General features: G+C 47.3%; 1 long non-coding RNA gene across 4 annotated transcripts in view; it reads left to right on the forward strand.

Moving 5' to 3' along the window:
- The window catches only part of LOC112544898 (uncharacterized), a 195,692-nt gene that overhangs the window by 189 nt on the left and 179,604 nt on the right, over positions 1-15,899 (forward strand). For 3 of the 4 annotated variants that reach the window (XR_012903374.1, XR_012903373.1, XR_012903375.1), the window contains exon 2: positions 3,454-3,585. This is a non-coding gene — a long non-coding RNA (uncharacterized LOC112544898). Of the gene's footprint in view, positions 1-3,453; positions 3,586-3,844; positions 3,880-15,899 lie in introns of all 4 variants that reach the window. The other variant, XR_012903376.1, reaches the window with a different exon arrangement.

Genomic DNA, 15,899 nt, shown 5'->3' on the forward strand with positions numbered 1-15,899 from the left:
TAGGAAAAGGGAGGCTTGCCAGAGCGGGGGTGGGGCGGACCCGAGAGGCTGGGCAGACAGAGGGCAGTTAAGGAGGATAAGCATGATACGAAACTGCAGCTTTGCTTTGCAGCCCTGGAGGGGCAGTTGGGATTAGCCCCTGGGCTCAGGGGGCTACAGGAGAGGGGTTGCTGGGTTCAGGCCTGGGGCTCAGGAGAGGAACAGAGAAGTCATTTTCCCACTCTACTCTGCACTGATTAGGCTTCAACTGGAGTATTGTGTCCAGTTCTGGGCACCACATTTCAAGAAAGATGTGGAAAATTGGAGAAGGTCCAGAGAAGAGCAACGAGAATGATTAAAGGTCTAGAGAACATGAGCTATGAGATAAGACTGAAGGAATTGGGCTTGTTTCGTTTAGAAAAGAGAAGATGTGATAGCAGTTTTCAAGTATCTAAAAGGGTGTTACAGGGAGGAGGGAGAAAAATTGTTCTCCTTGGCCTTTGAGGATAGGACAAGAAACAATGGGCTTAAATTGCAGCAAGGGAGGTTTAGGTTGGACAGTAGGAAAAACTTCCTGTCAGGGTGGTTAAACACTGGAATAAACTGTCAGGGCAGTTGTAGAATTTCCATCACTGGAGATATTTAAGAGCAGATTAGACAGACAGCTGTCAGGGATGATCTAGATCCATGGTCTCCAACCTTTTTACATCTAAGATTACTTTTTAAATGACAGAACAAGCAAAGATCTACTGCCTCACTCCTTCCTTGAACCCCTGCCCCTCTATTCTCCTCCTCTCCATAACTTGCTATCCCCAACCCTTATACTGCTGCTTTCCCATAGAAGAATTGTGAAAAAAGAGGTTTTTCCAACATTTGCCCTGTCTAGACTGGACCAAATGTCAGAAAAAACCCTTCTTTTGGAAGCCCCCTTATTCCTCGTGGAAAGAGAAATATAGGGGTGACCGAAAGATCATGTTTGCTCTTCCACTAAAAGAAGCAGAAGAACAAATGCATCCCTGGATGTAGAAGTGTTTTTCTGAGATATCTCCGGAATCCTGAAAAACTCCTGGGCTGTGTCTAGACTGGCAAGTTTTTCCACAAAAGCAGCTTTTGCAGAAAAACTTGCCAGCTGTCTACACTGGCCACTTGAATTTCCACAAGAACACTAACGATCTCATGTAAGAAATCAGTGCTTCTTACGGAAATACTATGTTGCTCCCATTCGGGCAAAAGTCCTTTTGTGCAAAAGCTTTTGCGCAAAAGGGCCAGTGTAGACAGCTCAGATTTGTTTTGCGCAAAAATGCCATTTTCGCGATTAGGGCTATCGGGACTTTTTTGTGCAAAAGCGCGTCTAGATTGGCCACGGATGCTTTTGTGCAAAAAGTGCTTTTGCGGAAAAGCGTCCGTGCCAATCTAGACGCTCTTTTCCGCAAATGCTTTTAACGGAAAACTTTTCCGTTAAAAGCATTTGTGGAAAATCATGCCAGTCTAGACATAGCCCTACAGTCTAGCCATACCCTCGCTGAGTTGAGACAGGATGTGTAGGGTCTGGGGTGGGAATGAGGGATTTGGGCGTGGGAAGGGGTGAGAGGTGCAACCTCTGGGAGGAAATCTGGATGCAGGAGAAAGTGGATAAGGGGACGCTGGCTTGGGGAGCGGGTGCCAGGCCGGGCAGTGTTGGGGTCAGATGTAGGGTTAGGGTACTAAGCAAGCCACAGACTTCTGGATGTGAAGGTTGAGGAATTTGGGTTGGGGTATGTGAGGAGTTCAGGGCAGGGGGTTCCAGTGTATGATAGGCTCAGATGCAGGGTCTGAGGGAACGGGGAGTGCAGGAGTGTTATGATGCTGTGGCCAGATGGGGGATTAGCCCCAATTTGGGGTTTGTTGGCCACGCTTCATTTTTAAATAAAATACTATGTCAAACAAAAAGTTTCTGCATTGTCTTTATTTCTCAGAAGGGCAGGGAACCTGTTTTGAGTCATGGGGTCACTGACCCAAGAAAAGTCAGTTGGGGCCACACAAGTGAGATGCAAAAAAAACCTCCTCCAACCCCCCACTCCCCAAACTTCACTAATGTGGCCCCAACTGTGTTGGTGGGAGCAGGGGACATAGTACTGGGGAAGGGTGCTAGTGAGTGCTTTGGCAGGGGACAGGGTGCCAGTGGGGACAGGGTTCTGCGGCTGGAGGCAGGGGAGAGGGAACAGTGTGCTGGGAGGGCAGAGGACAGGTTCTGCAGCAGGAGACAGAGTGCCACTGGGGACGGGTTTCTGCAGCTGGGGACAGGGTGCCAGTCTGGACAGAGTTCTGTGGCTCGGGACAGGGTAGTGGGAATAGAGTTCTGTGGGTGGGGAGAGGGAACTGGGGAATGGGAACAGGAGGCAGGGGAGTGGGGACAGGGCGGGGTGACAGTGGAGGCAAAGTCCCCTGCATCTTCCTCCTCCCAGGATTCCCTCCCCCCCAAGGGAAGCCAGCGTGTGCCTCCTCTGGGCCTGACCCTCCCCATCCCCCACCGCGGCACAGGAAAACCCTGCGCATGTCTGTCCCGGGGCCAGAAACCCCACACGCGCTTTCCCTAGGGCGGAAACACCCCTCCTCCCCCCGTCCCGCTCTGCGGCGCAGGGAAACCCTGCATGCGCCTGTCCCAGGGCCAACTCACCCCTCCTGCGCCAGTGCAGGGAAGTTGCCGTGCTCCTCCTCCAGGGCCAATGCCCCCTCCCGCAGCACACCTGGCAGAGCAGCCAGCTCACTTCCAGAATCCCTGGAAGTGGCGCTAAGCTGCCGGACTTCTGTCCACCCACGGGAAGCCGGCACTACCTCCATTTTCGCTGGAGGTAGGTAGTGGGGCTTCTCAGGGGTGGGGGGCCCGGACGCCTCACGATTGACTGGTCAAGGCCTCATGATCAACCAGTCGATCGCGATCTACCTGTTGGTGACCACGGATCTAGATGGTGATTGGTCCTGCCAGGAGGGCTGGGGACTGGACTTGATGACTTCTTGAGGTCCTTTCCGGTTCTGTGATTCTGTGAACTGCTGCAGATCACTGATAGGTGAAGGTTGGTAGGCGTCCATCCCCAACCAGAGAGGAGAGTTGGAAAACCCTGTCAGTGGGGAAGGTGGAAAGAACTGGGCAGGTTTAGTCTGGGGCAGAAAAAGCTGTGGGGGGGGAGGGCTGCTAACAGTCTGCAAATGTGTTCAGGGCTGGTACAAAGAGGACTGCAATCCATTGTTCTGCCAGTTCCACTACTAGGGCAAAACATCCTCATCTGCCTAGTCTGCAGTGAGGGAGATCTAGGTTAAAGTGCTACATAGTCCTGTATTTTGTTTCAGCTACCCTAGACTAACATGGCTACATTTCTATCACTAGGTTAGACATTAACTTTTTAACTACGAGGCTAGATAAGACTAGCCACAGGCAGAGCTAGCCTTAACTCTTTTGCTAACCAGAGTAAAAAAATGTTTTTGTTCACCCCGCAGAGCAAAAATGAAACAAACACCAGCCAGTGGGAGGGGGTGAACAAGGAGGAACCTTCTAGCTGAACAAAAAAAAGGAGGAAAAAACCCCAAGTGCCACCGATGCCCAGCAGTCTCTGGAAGTTGGCACCCCAGGTAATCGTTCTACCACTTTCTCACCTAGCTCTAAAAACAGCCTTGGAAACAGGCTGCTGAGGGACATTGTGAAATCCTCATCTTTGGAGGTCTTTAGGAATAAGTTAAACAAACAACTGCCAGGAGTGTCTTGGTTTACTTAATTCTGCCTCTGCATGGGGGGATGGACTAAATGATCTCTTGACGTCCTTCCCAGTATTACATTTCTATGATTCTATATGCTGCTGCTAACAAAAATACATGTTCTCATTTAAATCAGGTGCTTTGCTGGAGGCCTGGAGAGTAGCAAATGGGGTAAGCCCACTCCTCTTTATTCCCCCCAAAATGTAAGAGGTGATTCTGGCAATCGCAGAGCAGTTACCCTTTGTTTAGTCCCTGGTAAACAAGTCAAAACAATAATTAAAATACAATTATGAAAAAGTGAAATGATCATGCAGACATACTCAGAAAACCACATACTTCATCTAAAGGAAAATTGTACCTCTCTTATCTACAATAATCTTCATGTGAGTAAGCAAAATAATGCATAAAGGAGAACTGGTGGATGTAATTTGTTTGTCTTTGATAAATTGTCTCACAAGAGGCTATTAAGGAAACTAAGCACTCACAACCTGAGAGATAAAATTCCATCATGGATTAGAAACTGGCTAGAATACAGAAAACAAAGGGTACATGTTTAATTATCAGCAGGGCACAAGGTTATCAATGAAGTGCTACAAGACTCATACTGTGTTGCTTAATATTCTGACATGGAGATGTGGCTAAAGTGCAGACACATGACATCTATTTCAGTAATTCAAGGTTAGAGTGTTAGTAGTTTAACAAAGCTGAGTAAATAAGTAGCTTGATAGCAGATGAAATTCTGTGTTGAGAAATACAAGATAAACAAAGAAACCTGAAGAAACAAAATGAGCTATTGACACCCATTGCTAAGTTCTGAGTTAACTGCAACTAGAGGAAAATACTTGGGCATTATTGTGAACAGAGTTAATGAAAGCCTCTGCTCAGAAAAAAGTTTTAAATTAGGCTGTAGGAGAAATGGGATTAAAAATACCACTGGAAATTATTATTTACTGGATGAACTCATGAATAACTGAGGGGGCCTGAGTTATGTAGGAGGTCAAACCATATGATCACAATGGTCCCATCTTGACTAGAAATCTAACAAATGGGAAATAATAGAGTTAGAGAAAACAATAAATTGGACAGAGAAGGTAAATGGGATGCTCCAATTTATTGTCTTTTACAATGTAGCCAGAAGGTGCTAATAAAATAATGCATGGAGGTGTTCCTGCAAAGAAGTGCAGTTATGTTCTCCTACTGTTGAGTCTCCCTGGTTTATCTTTTAAGTACTGGTGATTCTTGGCAAGCACTAATAGCCTGATCTTTTGTTTTTCCTGGACTTCTATGGAAAGGCAGGAGTTCTACCAATGTTAGAACATACACACAAACTCCAGGATGCCACCATAGGATGAGCACAAGGGTCACATTTGTTGCCCTGAAAGAGTCCCCATCAGCACAAGGGCATTAGAGTATTTAAATATTAACTATGGGGCTGTCTTTATACAAAATTGAATGGATGTGGTTGCTAGTTCCTGGTGTCTCACAGCTCTGTCATGGCACCTCTGTTTTCTGATCTGCAATTTCCATGTTATTTCTGCCCTTGGCAGTGACTGTTGCTTGTGTTTCTTCCTTGCCCGTTTATATTGACCCTTTTTGAACCTTCTAGTATGAAGAAAAGGTGGTTTGTAATTAAATTACAGAGAAAAAGAAATGATGCAACAAGTTGTTGATGAACCTCCCAAATGGCATCTTTAAAGACTTACATTATAGAACCTTTTACAAAGGACCCTTGTTTGGCCTTATTGGGGTAAATGGGGGACTGAGGGAAATGAGTCATGGAGCTGATTGCTGTGGGTTAAAAGAAGGAATTTAATATGCCACTGGAAAAGTGTCTGTTCCATGTGCAAAGCAGAACGGCCTCCAAACAGATTTAGGGCAAGGCTGACATTTCAGACTGTAAAGCTATTTGTTTGAGATCATGCCACAATCAACACTTAGGGCCAAATGTTCATAAACAGTATGTATCTCATCTCATTAATCTGTCTAACCAAAACTTTTGAACACAGAATTTCCTTCAATAAAGTCAAACCATTCATGTTCCTCTCCTTCATTCATCCCTACCAGGTGGTGTAAAGGCCACCCCAGCTTAACTGAGACATTTTCCATGCCTCCTCCCTGCTGGCTGGTTCTAGGAAGGGGGAAGCCCCACACTTTGCAAAACTATCACCTACACTGCCTCTGAATTTGTCCCTGTCCTTTTGTGCATCTGAGACAAAACTTGGTAATCTGTTGCATGTCCAAATGATGCTTACACAAACAGATTCTGTTTCTGGCAAGTACAAATGGCAGAAGCTGATTTTGTGTCAGGGCTGTGGCTTCCTTTGGAAGTAGGACTCTAAATGTTCATTTTGATTTCCCACTGAAAACCCTAGAATGGGAGGTCCTGTGAGCTTGAATTGTAGCAAAATGATTTTTATTCAAATATTTTAAATTAATTTTGAGCCTTTGATGGACTGATGGTTCTGGACACTATTTAATACATTCTAGGATGACTGGAACTTTAATATTTTGCCAAAAAAATCCTTGAGCTGTCTCATTGAAATGATACTAAAGCCTAGATTGATGAGGTGTAAAGGAAAATTTATATGACAGCAACAGATGCTGGCTAGAGGTGCAGAATGACTATCATTCTAGCATCCCAATGAATCAACAATTTTAAACCATCTCAACCCAGCGCTGATATTGGTCTGGTCTAAAATGAATGTTGAATGTGAAACTTTTTATTCTTTCTATTACAACAATGCAAGAGGCATATGTAGGTTGTAACATTAGATTCCAAACCATAGCCACTGAAGTGTCAGGGTCTCCTTCAAGTTCATTCAGTACATCTAGAAAGAGCTTCCCTGCTCCTGATGTATTGTCTGTTTTGGCTAAAGTATTAAAACCTTGGGCTGGAAAATGGAAATCATAAATCCTGCTTCTGATCACTATTAGCTCAGTGATGTTAACTGAAAAATATGATACTCACAGCTGGCTATGTGGCCATCTAGTGGCTATTAGGAAAATATTTAACAGATGCAAAAGAAAAAAAAAAGGCTTTAATTCTGCAGCATGGCCAAGCTGAATTTAGCATGGACTTGGCTTTAGCATGGTTTTATTCTGTCTTTACAGCTTCCAGCTTCTGGAGGGCTATGTCTACACTGCAGGCTTCTTGCGCAAGAACACATGTTCTTGCACAAAAACTTGTGGAGCGTCTACACTGCACGTGCGTTCTTGCACAAGTAAATTTACAGTAAGGTGTCAGAACTGAGGGCTTCTTGTGCAAGAGCGCTGATGCTTCATACGAGGAAGAACCCTTCACTCCATACCCGCACTCACAGCTCACAACTTCCTGCTTGCCGGACCCCCCCAAAGGGCCAGGCATTCTGTAGATGTCGCGTGGCAGAAGCAGACGGCAGCTCCCCCCCCCCCAGCTCTGCATTCCAGCTCTGCAGGCATGTCTGCCCCTCAGCCACCCCGTGAGCCTGCACCCCCATCCCAGGCTGCTTGAACACCTGGCCCTCGCCTGCCATCCACCCCGGGAGGAAGGCCTCCCCCTTCCGCTCCACTATGTTGTTCAGCACATGCTGTGACAACCTCCACGATGTTCTGCTCATCCATGTCAAGACAGGTGAGCAGACAATGGAATCTCGCCTTCAGCCGGCCAAAGGCGCGCTCCACCTGGTTGCGGGCCTGATTCAGGTTCAGGTTGAATGTTGTATGGGCGCATCAGCCTCGGCATGAGGGGGTAGGCTGTGTCCCCCACGATGCACAGTGGCATGCAGATGTCCCCAACCGTCAATTCCTGATAGGGGAAGAAAGTGCCCGCCTCCGTCCTGCGAAACAGGCTGGAGTTTTGGAGGATGCGGGTGTCATGTGCCCTGCCCGACCACCCCATATTTATGTCCATGAAGCAGCCTCGGTGTCCATGAGGGCCTGGAGCACCATCGAGAGTACCCCTTCCAGTTGATGAAGTGGGCCATTCGATGCTCTGGTGCCCAGATAGGGATGTGGGTCTCATGCACGACTCCCCCGCAGTTGGGGAACCCTAGGGCAGCGAATCCAGCTACGGTTGCATCCACATCCTGCAGGTGGATGACCCTCTTGAACAGGATGTCATTGATGGCTTGGACAGCATGCAGAAGAGCACACAGAAACACAGGGGACACACAGAATGAGGCAGGGCAGGTGCATGAGCCCTTGGGAGGTGCTCGTCCCCCTGTCCCCTCAAACATGCCAGGGCCCCCTCATCTCGGAGCCCCACCCCCACCAGCAGGGCTTTGTGAGGGAGGGACGGCACCAGCCCCCGGGTGACGGGGCTCACCCCCTCTCCCGTCTCCCTCCAGCCTGGAGTCTTCCCTTCCACCGGGCAGGGACTGCAGCCCTCCTCCTCCCCCGCCCCTAAGGGCTTTACTTGCATCAAGATGGCACCCACTGTGGTCTTGCCCACCCTAAACTGGTTTGCCACTGAGCGGTAGCTGTTCGGGGTGGCCAGCTTCCACCCTCTTGTTGACGGGGATGGCGCGTCACAGCTGGGTGTTGCGTCTGAGGAGCACAGGGGCAAGCCAGCCACACATCTCCAGGAATGTCTGCTTCCACATCCTAAAGTTCTGGAGCCAGGGCTGGTTGTCTCATTGCTCCAGGACCAGCCGATCCCACCAGTCAGAACTGGTGTCAAGTCTCCAGTATCACCTCTCCATGGTCGGGTAGGGATGCCACAGTGAGGCCTCTGCATCCAGCGAGAGGGACTCCAGATTGAGCTTGGCATCAAACTCGTGCAGGAGTAGCAAGGCAGCATAGAGCAGCAGCTGCACACAGTCCAAAATGGCCGTGTGGGGCCAGAGCAGGCACAGAGCCATCCCTGGTTCCATGCCACAGCAAGTAGAAGGCAAAAGTCCCCAAAGGCACTAAGGCACAAGCTGTCATGTCCAAAGAGGCTCAGGGCAACCACAACAGGCACTGCTACAGCTTTCAGTCCCTACCAGAGGTCCCAAAGCATGCAGCAGCAGAGAAACAGCTGTCCAGGGAGATCCTTTTAAGCACGTGTCTCAGAGGGTCTCCAGTCCCTACCTCCGGAAGGTACTGGTGTCCTTTTGCCCTGTCCGAAGTGGTTCCGGGGGGGAGGTCTTTGCGCAAGAGCATCTTGCCAGTGTGGATGCTCTCTTGCGCAAAACAGTTCTTGTGGAAGAAGCCTGCAGTGTAGATGTAGCCGAGGTGAATGGGGATATTTATGGCCCTTAGGGGGACAATAATAGGGGCTTGCAACTCTCGTGTATGGGCTATGGCAGTGGAGAGCTGGAGAGCATGCAATGCACACTCATTTCACTCTCCCTCCTTTCACCATTCCCCTACACTGATGACTGCATGGAGATGAAGTGTAGTAACATTTTGCCAGATAATTGGCACTCAGGAGTCAGGGGTCACCCATATGGCCAACTCCGCTAAATTTTTGGTCCTGACATGGGAAGTGTATTGTCTCCACACATAACTTGGAATAGGAGCCCTTTCCTTTAATTATGTCTTGAACGGCCAAAGTGCAGGCCAAAGGCTAAATGGGGCACGTGGAGATTAGGGTGGCCAGAGGTCTAGTTTTCAAATCTATTGACTAGACACCCAAAGTCCAGTTACTGCAGATTGGGAAGGCAGGGGAGGTTCTGAGTCATCAACTACAGCAGCCCCTACTCAGCCAGGGCTCTTATCTGCATTGAGTAGTTGCAACTCCCAGGCCCAGTTCTGCAGGCCAGACCCTCCTTACCCATCTATGCAGGGAGCAATGGAGGAAGGGGGGTGGGACAGTGCAGGAGCAGGGCCTGGGAAGGAAGAGGCAGGACAGGGTGACACCTGGGGGGAGGAAAGGGGATTCGAGCACTCCTGACGACTTGTTCCATTTTTAAATGTTACAAAGTTGGCAACTCTAATGGAGATCTATATTGTGGGCCGCCAGCCTCCCTCAAGTTTAGTGCATCCCGCAGATCCCAGGTACAATATACTGGGCTTGATTTTCCAATCTGCTGAGTAGACACTATGCTGTCTATATCTGTGTTTGACTCCACAAACACTTAAACGTGCTTAGGATTGTTTATTTATTACTGTAAACCACAGTCAGAAGCCAATTTCTTACATATCTTCATTATACAGAAGCAGCATGGTCTAAATCAGTGGTCCCCAACATGGTGCCTGCGGGTGCCATGGCGCCCGCGGGGGCATTTCTGTGCACCCGCCAAGTGCTTGGGGCCGGCCTGGCCCTGAGCACGTGGCGCATGCATGGTGCCGGAACCGGCCCCGGGCGCATGGCGCACGATGAGCGCTGGCCCCGGGAGCGCTGCGAATTGGCCGCCCGTGCTCTGGGCGCGCGGCGCTTGGAGAAGGCGCCGGCCCCAGGTGCTCGGCACTTGGGGGGGAGCTCTGGCCCCGGGCGCACGGCACTTGGGGGGGGGCGCCGGCCCCGGGCGCGTGGCACTTGGGGGGGAGCTCCGGCCCCGGGCACACGGCACTTGGGGGGGGCGCCGGCCCCGGGCACGCGGCACTTGGGGGGCGAGCGCCGGCCCCGGGCGCGCGGCGCTTGGGGGGGATGCTGTCCCCAGGCACACAGCCCTTGGAGGGGGCCCCACCCCCGGGTGTGCAAGTGTCCCCGCTCTCTAGCGCCCGGCGGCCGAACGGCCACGCCCCCTGGCAACCTCCGATGGTTGGGGACCACTGGTCTAAATGGTTGAATACAAATCTGGAAGTCAGGATTTGTTTCTAATTCCAGCTCTGTCACTGATCCCCTTTGTAGCCTTAAGAATTCAGTTTACCTTTTGAGCCTCAGTTTCTTCATCTGTATAATGGAGATAATGATTATTATAATGCTGACCTGCAGGCAGGAATATTGTAAGACTTAATTAATGTTTGTGAATGGTTAAGAATGATTATTTAATTAACATCGGGATAGTGTGTTAGCATAAACATGAAATGCAAACCCTGAATTATTAGTGCTTTCAAAAAGACAAAGTAAATAAACTGGAGCATCACTAGAAAGCATCAGGACAGGATTGGGGGTGGGGGGAAGGAAGACTTTTTGCCCCACTTAGTACTAGTTAACTGCTGCCTAGTGCCCCTCCTTTATTCCCATTACTTCTTCATTTTGCAACAGTGAGGATTTAGTGTTTTAAGGTGATACCATTAGCATGGCACTGTACATGGTGTTAGGGAGTGAAGCATATTGCACTGAGTCTGCAAGTCACCTGCAGCAGCATGGACTGAAGAATGGTGCAATAACAAAGGATCATGATTTATACTGCTTCTTAATCTGCACAACATGTGTTTTCTTATGCCTGGGCATTGTCTTGCCTGGCTCAAGTTGTAATAGAAGCTGAGTGTTGAGTTCAAGAGTCTGGCAGCATCTGAACTCATCAGAAATCCCACTGTATAGACTATGAGATATGGAAAGAGCATTCTGTTTTGTGCAATTATTGAAAAATAATGCCTTGCATTTACCTAGTGCCATCCCTCAAACAAATGGGGGCATGAATTTCCGGAAATGCTTAAAACGGAATACTATTCCATTTTCAGTTTTTCTGGAAAAGGAGCATCTACATTGGCAGGCTGCTTTTCCGGAAAAGCCCTTTTTCCAGAAAAGCGTCTGTGGCCAATGTAGACGCGCTTTTCCGGAAAAGAGCCCCGATCGCCATTTTCGCGAAAAGACTACTGAGCTGTCTACACTGGCCCTTTTCCGGAACAGTGTTCCGGAATAAGGACTTATGCCCGAGCGGGAGCAGAATAGTTTTTCCGGAATAGCGGCTGATTTTGTACAGTAGAGCATTGTTGCTTTTCCAGAAATTCAAGGGCCAGTGTAGACAGCTCGCAGCTTATTCCGGAAAAGCGGCTGATTTTCCGGAATAAGTGGCCCAGTGTAGACACAGCCATGGAGAGTGCTTGGAACTAGGGTGAAAGTCATACTTGTGCAGTCCTTAAAATAATACTTAAGTGGAACTTACGTGTTGCAAAGGCTTGTGCTGGCCCACTGAATGAGGGGGTATTTCATCCACTAATGAATTAAAGAGTGATGGGGAAGAGCATTTTTCAGTTACAATTAAGGTTATTAAGCCATTAATCAAAGAATACAAGTAGTAAAAATAATAAAAAGGTGATCAAAAGCAACCAAACAAAATTAATTAAAATAAGGAATATGGGTTAAGGTACAAAACAAAATTCCTTGTCTGAATTAAAATTCCATTAAAATCATTCAAAAGAAAATGAAAACTCTAGACTCTGGCATTCTGGGCGAAATCCTAGCCACGTTGAAGTGAATAGGAATTTTGCCATTGATTTAAACAGAGACAGAATTTCATTCTGCATCTTTTTAAATGTTTGCAACAGTAAATAATGGACTCATGGGAATGTCTTAATTTCATTTACATCTTGATGAATGTTGGCTCTTTTAATTTCTACACACTGTTTATAACAGTTACTACATGTACTAATACTGTGAATAAATTAGTTAAAAAACTAAAGCTATTGTTCTTTGACCTGTCTTTTTTAATCCCCATGGGTATGTCTACACTACCCTCCTAGTTCGAACTAGCGGGGTAATGTAGGCATACTGCACTTGCAAATGAAGCCCGGAATTTGAATTTCCCAGGCTTCATTTGCATAAGCGGGATGCCGCCATTTTTAAAACCCCGCTCGTTCGAACCCCGTGCAGCGCGGCTACACGGGGCACGAACTAGGTAGTTCGAACTAGGCTTCCTAGTTCGAACTACCGTTACTCCTCGTGAAATGAGGAGTAACGGTAGTTCGAACTAGGAAGCCGAGTTCGAACTACCTAGTTTGTGCCCCGTGTAGCCGCGCTGCACGGGGTTCGAACGAGCGGGGTTTTAAAAATGGCGGCACCCCGCTTATGCAAATGAAGCCTGGGAAATTCAAATCCCGGGCTTCATTTGCAAGTGTGGTATGCCTACATTACCCTCCTAGTTCGAACTAGGAGGGTAGTGTAGACATACCCCATAAGAGTTAACAATTGAAACAAGTAACAGAGGTTTATACTTCTGTATGTCAGTTATAGATCAACAATGTTACCTTGTTTATTTTGTATATATTCTTTTATTCTGACTCCTTCCTGTGCTGTCAATATGGTTTAAAGAATGAATAAGGCTCCTATCCTGGGCTGTGTTTTGCATACTCACTCTCCCCAAATCTCCACAGGATTGATGGATGTGAATGCCTTCTCTTTGTTGTTAATCCCTATAAATTCTCTCATCTTGAAAATGCAAGGATTCTTTCAGTCATCCATCCCCTTTTAAGTATTTCTTCAGCTGCCCAATGACACTCAGTGCAGGGCAGACACTCTGGCTTCATTTCTAATATATTCCAGATATTTCCATCTTCTTTTTGCATAACTTTGGAGATGAAGAATAAATGAATTCTTGACAAATTTTGGCATTTGTTTTACATTCATTTAATTTAATTTAATACCTAGTATTTTTCCTGAGACATTTGCTTTTGAAAGCATTCAGACAGCTATCTGTACTTTTGTTGGATTTATGTTAAGGTGGAAATAACATTTTAACTAAAGAATTGTTTGTTTTATAAATTGTGGGTTTCTTACCAGTATTTTTGTTACATAAATTGTTAATTCAGGAGCATAAAATCAGTTGTGTGAGTCAGGTTCACAGGACAAGGGCCTGTGGAGTAGACTAATGGCTATCTCTTTTGTAGCACTGGGATTTTTTAAAATACATTGGCAGAGTTAAGCCTCCCCTCTCACCTTTTGATTGATTTTATATGTGCTTTTTAGTTAGTCAGCAAGATTTTGAGTCATTTTAACAGCTTTTGAATAGCAAGCACTTGTTAAAACGGTTTATTTGTCCATGGAGAAGAATGATTACATTTGCCAAATACAAATGTAGGAAATTATTCACCCAACTCCAGGAGCCACAAAAGAAGAAACTAGGCCTTCTCTCTGCAGTGTAATTCAGGAGTTTCTCAATTAACAAAAGTGAAGTTATACCAATGTAAAATTGGTGTAAGACAAGAAACAGACCATGGGATTTTAAAGTAAAGATCTCCATTACCCCTGAGACTCGGTCTGATTCTGGGAAGTTGACCACTCTTTTATTAGAACAATATAATTGTTTTTGGAGGCATGCTGGACTTGGCCCCTATTCCTTCATCTCACTGATGAGCTGGCAACATCAGCTGTATGTAATAGGGCTTCATGAGAAAGTCTGAGCCCAGCTGTTATAGAGCTGGGAGCTAATTAGACGGGGAGAGAGGAGTTAGGAAGAAATTGCTCTTTCTCTAGGAAGAACCAATAGTTTGGAGCTGGCTTCTGGCTGGAGAGCAGTGTTACAGGAGGGGTTAACTTGGGGGGGGAGAGCATAAAATGGAGAGAAGCCCTGAGCTGGGACCGAGAAAGTGAGATAGAGGCCTATGGGGTGAAAGGCTAGTTTATGTGTATTTGGACTCCTAGCAAGGAAAAGCCTGGGGAGTTGGTACCCTACCAGGAGAAAGAATTGAAGCTGAGCCCATGAAGGGCAAAGGACCTTTTCTTTGTGAATCTGAGCTCAAGAAGTGGGGTGAACTGTTGTGAGACTTGCCCAGAGTGCTGGGCTACAGAAGACCAGGAGAGGGAATCTGGAAAAGACACCAGCTAGGAGTGGTCGCTGGCTGGGAAAATGGCCACCAGTGTGGGTGCAAGAGACAAAGTCCTCTCTGGTGCTGTTCAAGTACAAGAGGGCAATCTAAAGGTAAGGCTTCAGCCCAACATGGTGTTTAAGCTGTTGAGGTATTTTGTGGTCCCCACCAGTCCTGGAGACCTACAGCAGGTGGCTGAGGTGCTCTGTTTTCCTGAAGGGTTGACAGATCCCTGAAGGTTAGTGTGCTGGAAATGTACCAGAGGGGCTAAGGAAGGAAACAGTGCTGTTGCCTGTTAAAGTCTAGGGAAGCTTATAACCTAGATCCCAGGTCCGTGGATGTTTTCTCACAGCAGGCTAACTGGGGGGCTCAACTGGGATCTGTGACCTGTTTCCAGCAGTGGTCCAAATCCTAGTTCAGAACTCCTTAACACTTCTGTAAAGCTCACACATGTTCTCATGCACACACAGATCTGAGTCTCCCACCAGATAAATGTGTCTCATACTTAATCTGTTCTCTGCCACAAGCTAGAGTGGGCTGAGTGACTAAAGTAGCCACACCAGTCTCAAAAGAGTTACACTCGAGCACTGTCCATTTGACTGGGTTTTTGTTTTGTTTGTTCAAGTTATGGCAAACAAATCCCTAGAATGTTTGTTGCACCTGAGGTATTATGGCAGCCTGTGTTGTGGGAAGCTTTTAACACTCACATCTATCCTCTAGGCATCTAGCTTATGCCCTGGCATGAAACTGAACTCTGTAGAAGACCATGCAGTTGGTGTTTTGTATAAAGTGTCTGGTCAGTCAGTTTTAGTATAGATCATATGCACAGACTGCTTTTCATGTGGGATGCTGATGTCATGCTCTGCTTGCCTGGAGCTGCCTGAGAAGAATATTGTTCCTCTTTAGTAGTTAGTGTCCTTCTTGTGTGTAATGTGTTGCACATCACAAGATTGCTGGCCATTGGGAAAATGGGTTCCTCTGCCACATGCTGGATGGCTAATTTATTTCCAGTGGCCTAAATAACCTAGAGGCCTCCTTCATCCACAGAGAAGTTGACCTCTTGATTGTGGGCAGGACTGTGTATGGTGGTCATAGGGGGTATTTGTCACCTCACTGGTTTGTATATAGCTGGCTCTGTTCAGGTGACACCTGTACTTGCTATTTTTGTAACTGTAGTACAGCTGGTTCTCGAACTTTAGTACTGACCATCATCATATTTGTTACATGGCAAGTTTGCTGTTGATTGGGCCAATGTGATTAAATCTAGTCAGCTATCCTCTGTAACTGGACATTTGAAAACTGTTTCCTAGCAAAGTGATCCAGTACATCTTGCCCCAAGCTCCCTTTCTGTAACTCAGCGGTTTCAGACATCAAGACCCATAGACCATCTGTAGCCTGAGCAGTTCTACAATCCAGCCTGCACATGGCCGCTGGTACGTGAGTCCCTGCGGCCCTAGGGGGAAGGGTGTCTGTACCTTCCTCCCCACTCAAGTCCAGCTCTTGATCTTCCCCACTCTGCCTTTTCCTGCCCTTTCTCCACCCTCTCCCCCAATGCACCCCTTCCTTCAAGTCTTCTCCACTGAGGGACACTACCTTGG

This window comes from Pelodiscus sinensis, chromosome 4, assembly GCF_049634645.1.
Source record: "Pelodiscus sinensis isolate JC-2024 chromosome 4, ASM4963464v1, whole genome shotgun sequence".
Taxonomy (NCBI): Eukaryota; Metazoa; Chordata; order Testudines; family Trionychidae; genus Pelodiscus; species Pelodiscus sinensis.